The 6,777-nt window shown below is 45.7% G+C and overlaps 1 protein-coding gene across 2 annotated transcripts in view; it reads left to right on the top strand.

Moving 5' to 3' along the window:
* The first annotated feature begins 6,038 nt into the window (after positions 1 to 6,038).
* LOC135471962 (adhesion G protein-coupled receptor L2-like) overlaps positions 6,039 to 6,777 on the top strand; it is a 97,267-nt gene continuing 96,528 nt past the window's right edge. For both annotated transcript variants that reach the window (XM_064751426.1, XM_064751427.1), the window contains exon 1: positions 6,039 to 6,309. The gene's annotated coding sequence lies outside the window, so the exon portion shown is untranslated. The remainder of the gene's footprint in view (positions 6,310 to 6,777) is intronic.

The raw sequence follows: 6,777 nt of genomic DNA on the forward strand, positions 1-6,777 counted from the left end.
CTCAGTCCAGAGCGTTATGCTTCCACCATGCGGTTGGACCTTCACGATCAGCATTTCAGCCACGTCAAGGACCTGACTCGTTACGCTCAATTCTACACGTGTAAAGTGTGCCATAAGACGTTTCGTAATGCGTATCATTTACGACGGCAGGAGGGGTACTGCCACAATTCACCGCAAGTACCCGGGTTGTGTATTCCGCAATCAACCCACTATTTTTGAAGTGTTGGCGGACATAGACATTTACTTCCGGGAAGACTACGATAGAATGTTCCCCTTACCGAGCGTGTTATGACTTTTTCGAAGCTTACCTGGCCCCAGTGGACGAAGCGACTATCGGCTCAACGGAACGGACGTCCCAACACATTCCAATGAGTGTCAGCGTGAACTCCAACGTGCCCGACCACGACCAACCCGTGGGCTTCATCTCTACCGGTGATCCCCAAGCTCTCGTCCAACGTATGATGACTTACCTCAATGCCATCAGCGAGGTCAGTAGAGGTCTCACAGAACGTTACACCTACATCTTGGAATAGTTAAAAGAGCGCATCAATCCCAACGACACCAAACAGTCTTACACTCGACGGGTGCGAGACAAATTCGTCCTTGGCTTCAAGTACGACCTGAACTTGATCAAGCAACAGCTTTACCCCTACCTGGTCAAGTCCGGTGATTTGGAGTGTGTTATCAAGCGCAACAACAATCACATGTCCCTCAACACGCCGCAGCTGAAATTTCTGGATATTCGAAATTACTTGGCCCCCAAAGCAACATTTGTTACAGCTACATAGATTCCCTTGCACGGCTGGAGGAAACGGCGCTCCCACCCCGCCACGCTTTCGACACGATCCCACTCACCAACCGTGCTCGGACGCCGAGTACAAGACGCTGCATGAGACGTGGTCGATGCACAGCATGTGGATCGTAAAAGACTTGCTGCTGTGGTACAACTTGGACGTAATACCCTTCATGGTTGCGGCGGGAAAGATGGTAGCGTTCTACCAAACCATGCACGTCGACGTGTTCAAAGACTGCATCAACAACCCAGGGCTCACCCTCCTCTACTTGGTTCACGACCTGCGCTCCGTGTTCACGCTCATCGGTGAGAAAGACATGCACGCCTGCCTGAAGAAAAACGTCGTCGTCAAGCATCATTTTTCATCGTTAGCACGAACGATGCGTGACACAGAGAGGTAAGCTCTGTATGCGGATCGTCAGGTCCGATGCTATTACTTTGTACTTGGCCAGTCTTGTCTCAGTCATGCCTGCAGGTCACAACATCCAATGGCGACGTGACGGGGAGAAGTTCGTTCCCTCCTTCACAGCGACACATCTGGCTGAAAAATGGCTGAACTGGCAGTTGTACCAGCTCAGGGTACCCATCCGCCACCGACTCAATCACATGGAGAAACGGATGGGTGATCGTCAACTCCCCGTAGACGGGTTTGCCCACATCGACGGACGTCCCACCGTCTTCCAGTTCCACGGTTGCTATTACCACCACACGGCTGTAACCTGAATCACCCATGCCAGGGGAAGCTGCGCTACAACGACCGGCGGGGGTTGACCTCCCAAGACTTGCGCCGGAAAGTAGACGCCAACGACGCCTACATCCGCTCCAAGGGATACCAGTTGGTGTCCATATGAGAGTGCGAGTTCCTTCGCCTGCGGAAAACAAACCCGACCTTGCGCGCCTTCCTGCAAGGGTGCGCCTTACCTCCGTCACAGCGACAGCCCAGGATGCAGGCTCAGCTGGTAGAGGCTGTCGTCGAAGATCGGTTGTTTGGCTTCGTCGAATGCGACATCCATATTCCAAACGATCTCAAACCGGGCTTTGAGCAGTGCCCACCCATATTTAAAAACACCGACGTGAGCCTGGAGGACATAGGCCCCCACCATGGCGGAGTTCACAAGGGTCAATGGCATCATCCTCTGTTGGAGGCAAATGCTGATTGGAAGCATGTTCGGCACGAAAATTCTGCTGGCCACCCCGCTACTACAATGGTAACTCGCTCACGGGCTGGTAGTGGCCCGTGTGTACCAAGTAATAGAGTACACGCCCGAACGAACCTTCCAAACTTTTGCTGACCCCGCCACTCAAGTCCGGCGACAATGGGACGCTGACTATTTCAAGGCACTCATCGGTGAAACGATCAAGAAATTCCGGCTATGGCAAACCGTGACAAACCAAAACCGACACGTGGGTGTGAAATTTTGGCCTGGCGAGACGCGCAAGTTACTGTTGAGTGTACGGTGCCCATACCGTCGACTGGATCAATGACGACACCTTCGAAGTGGTCAGCAAGCAAAAGGACCATTCATTACAACCTTCGGTTGCAAACAGTATGTATGGTTTACCAGTACGCCAAAGTCCATATGTTGGAGCTCTACTACAATTTTATGGCTCAGTTCTTTGACATGTCTGACTGGGAGTACTGTGAGATGGATTCGGACCACGCGTACATGGCCTGGTCTGACCCGGAGTGGATTACCCATAGCTAAATAACAGACGCCGTGTAGGGTGAGAAATAACCAACGAATAGACCGGGGATTCAGCGTGACATTTTTTTTTTTTTGCATGTGAACTTCGACAGTGACAGAAAAGAAATAAGCACAGTGACAGGACACAAGCAGCAGTAGCAAAGTTCCCGTGTCAAGTCGTTATCGTCTGCGGGTTTGTCCTCGACGGTCACGGAGGGCTTGGGCGGGTTGGCTGCCCATATGCTCTATGGCACATCCTGGCGAAGTGAGGGTTTGCCTTCTGGATAGGGGTCTCGTGCAAAAACTGACGTAGTTGCTGCTTCACGTTCTTTCCCCCCTCCCAAGGCAGGTGGTGCCTTGCGGACAAGCACAGCTCCCTCTTTCAGGTAACGGGCACGGGCTGCGTCCACGATGGTGATTGCCAGCTCTCGGTCCTGCAGCAAGGGGGGGGGGGGGGGGGGGGGAATCTGTCAGTTGTGCCCGGGCGTTTGTTGACGCTTTGCTCTGCAGCTGTAGGGTAGGGTAGGGTTAGTATAGGTTATTATAGTATACCTAGGGAATTCTCCCGTCTCCTCCTTCTCCTCCTTCTCCGCAGCGCGACACGTTTTAGATGCAGTATACTACTGGCGGCATATGGGCTAGTTCTGCCACTAGAAGACACAGTATATGTACACACACCTAATGACTCCTCGTCGTCATGTGACTGAAAAATTGTTAAGTATGACATTAACACCCAAGCATACATACCTATACTAACATAGATACAGGCAGTCTGCGATGATTTTCCCCCGCGCTCTGCCCGCTTTCCGCCCACCATAATGCTGGCTGCCGTCGTAGAAGTGAAATATTCTTGAGTACGGCGTGAACACCAATCAAATAAATAAATAAATTTCACGCAGCCTCGCTTTATTTCAACTGTTCTTTAAAACACTACTTTGATGTGAAAGACATGGATACAGCCTCTATATACAGTCCCAAGTTATGCCGTATTACATGTAAAGCTATGTGACAACTAACTTGTATACAAAACAGATCGCCAGATGTCCAAAGTTAAACCAGAAGGTCAAAGTCCAAAACTTTTCTGTACAAAGTAAAATATTTGAAGGTTGAGGCTCACACTTGGCGGAAATTGTACTACCACATCATATATAGAATCCGTAGTCAAAATATTACAGATTTGAATCATCTATTTAATACATGCACGAGTTTAATTTGGATTACAACTTTAGGCTAAAGCCTGAAATCGCTTTGCGCATATACATATCAAAACGGCTCTGAATATTTCATATGAAGTGACGGTCGTTAGTTGTCAAGATGGCGAAAACCGCCTAGGCTCGATCTATTCATACACCGGCCTTACAAGTACTGGCTAGTAACTATCCACATGTGACGATAAATATTCACCCACACATGCAGTGATTTATGTAATGACTGGCTGGAATCTATAGGGATGTCATGCAAGAAACTGCAATTAAGACCCTGGCCCTCGCTTCTACCCAAACAATACTAAGGCGCTGTGGACTGCCACCAGTCAGCATCTGAGTACATCAGTGGAAGCATGGAAGTACATGCAATAAAAACTGCCTGCTTGTCCGAGGCTGGAATTGAACCAACACCGATATGCAGCGTCTTATAGCCGCACCGTGCATTGCCACGACCCGCCTCTATGCATGGCATAAGTCACGTGTAGGCCTATAAATGTACCGATTTGCACATATGACTGGCTCGAATTTGAGGATTTTCGAACGATTTCAAATGAAGGAACGAACGGTCATACAGGTTACGAACTAACAAACGTGCATGCATGCGATCTGTTATAAAACGATCTGTGGAATGAATGAATGAATGAATGATCAAAACTTTCTCGGTGCTCAGTGGATGTGGATACAGATTATCAAATCAAAACCCAATTAAGTAAGAAAAAATAAAATCAGAATTTTTAGTGAAACTTTCGATGTCCTCCACCCCAATCAGCACTGGACATCTTTTAAACTCGCTATTGTGGCTTAAATATTTAGGGCAAGTCCTTCACCGAAAAGTCGGACGTAGCACACCAATCAACAAATAAAGAAATGTGAACTCTCGGAGGTCATATATAGCGGCACAATGTAACACTGGAAACATTGTGAAAATAAATTAATAAAGTCAGTCGAGTATAGCTTGAAACAACAAATCATGTATAGTCCAAATAACAATATATGTAAGCGACCGTTAAGTCAGAGGTTATCGTGTATTACCATGATATAGTTTATAAGTCGTCGGCAGCCAAAATATGCATCTCAGTTGAGCTTTGATTGCAAAATGTTCATATATCCAACGTGGTGATCTAATTCTACATGGCGTGTATATATTGTCCCAATTTAGCCTACGGAGCCATGTGGATATTTGTGAATATATTTAATTGGTGTTTTATACGTTTTGCTTAAGAATATTTTCACATATACGACGTTATTATGGTGTATTATGGTGAGAGGAAATCGGGCAGATCCCGAGGGGAAACCCACGACCATCCGCAGATTGCTGGAAGACTTTACCACGAGGAAGCCCAACATGAGCTGGACTTGAACTCTAAGCGACCGCATTGGTGAGAGGTTCTTGCGTCAATGCACCGCGCTGGCACCCTAACCACATCGACCATGGAGGTCTCTCTGCAGAGACATATATATCGGAATGAAAGAAAACATCTGCAGTAAACAGACTGTTCAAAAATTTCAGGACTACGAATCATAGTCGGACAAGCTCCTGAATTGAATCTAGATAGGGCCGACACCCCACTTGTGTCAACACTTCCGCTTTAATAGGCCTATATTAGGAATATGGCTACAATTAGACAACCCTTTAATTAGACTGACGGGGGTGTATCATATACTCTTCTACCATACTATTACACAATAGAATGGAGTAAGGAAATATTGATATAGGGCCTAGAAAGTTGGCAGACATATAGAATTCGGGACACGGACCTACACTACATGGATATATGCAACTGTCCATTATTAAAAATCTAAGTTCAAGCTAAACAAAATAAGTTTTCATTTTTATGTATGTAGCCTATATTTTTCCATACATTTATATTTAGGATTCATAAAAATGATATTATTAGTTTAAATGTTGTACCATCAACCCATTTCATCAGCGTTATCGATGAATTACATAAATTCATGAACATCGCTGTACTACTGTATAACTACATGCGCGTAAGCAGCGCTATAGTGTAGCCTGCATTGTACAGATTACAGGTGTCTGCCGACAGTTCAGGTACGTTTATGTCAGCTACAGCCCTAGGGAATGTGGTCTGTTCAAAAAGCCAAAGCAAATGAATAAATATCATGGAGAAGATGATTTCACGAACTTCGATGCATATGGAATAAAGCACAATCAAGGATGGGTCAGTCTGTTAGTTCTTCTATGCGTGTATGTAAACAAAAAACGAGGCTACTCTATCCTACCCCCCTCCCCTCAGCGCGAACAATGTATTCGCCCACCATGGGTTCAAGGTTCACATTGTTTGACAAGCCTCTATGTGACACTATAGGTTAGTCGCACAGACGTGGGAAATTTCGATCGTTAGTTTGTGTTTTCTGTTCCACTAACCGTTAAATTGTTTAACAGAGAGTTTTGTCAGTGATAGCTGGTGAGTCTGAAGGAGATAATTTACCTGGCGAAGAACTGATCTATCGTATTTGTGTGAGTCACCGTAGTAGAGAATCGAGCAGACGAAGAGTTGAGAAGCTCGCGAGTTGATCGGCCCGTGTATTATCCGCCATACTGACAAGAGTAAGGCTATTCACCTGAGTGAGAAGTCAGATAGCAACGGACCAACTCTCACAGGTAAGGGTCGTTGCCCAGTTACTAGATTGAATGGACGGCTGTGTTATCTGTGTGTTCTGATAAGAAAACATATTTGTTCACATGTTTCAGATTGATTTGAAAATGAATTGAAATGTTATTAGATGACGAGTGATTGAGTGAATTTTTACTGATTATACATGTATATTCGTGTGGTTCTATAAACAGGTACAAAGGCGCTGAAAGAAACGCCACTATAGAAACTGAAGACCCGACAGAAATGTGACATTTTATTCAGGTTGACAAAACCAACCAATGTATCACGTTTACACTTAATCTACCTACATGTACTTCTCGTTAAATTTAAAGTTAAAATGACATGGAGAATAAAGCCCACAGTTGGTTGCCTTAATGGCTCACTGTTTACTAGTTCAATTAAATTAAACGTTCAGGTCTGTTTTCAACAATGTCTGTTATTTACGTGCCTTTTCAAATGCTGAGGTCTATTTT

Source organism: Liolophura sinensis, chromosome 7 (assembly GCF_032854445.1).
Source record: "Liolophura sinensis isolate JHLJ2023 chromosome 7, CUHK_Ljap_v2, whole genome shotgun sequence".
NCBI lineage: Eukaryota > Metazoa > Mollusca > Polyplacophora > Chitonida > Chitonidae > Liolophura > Liolophura sinensis.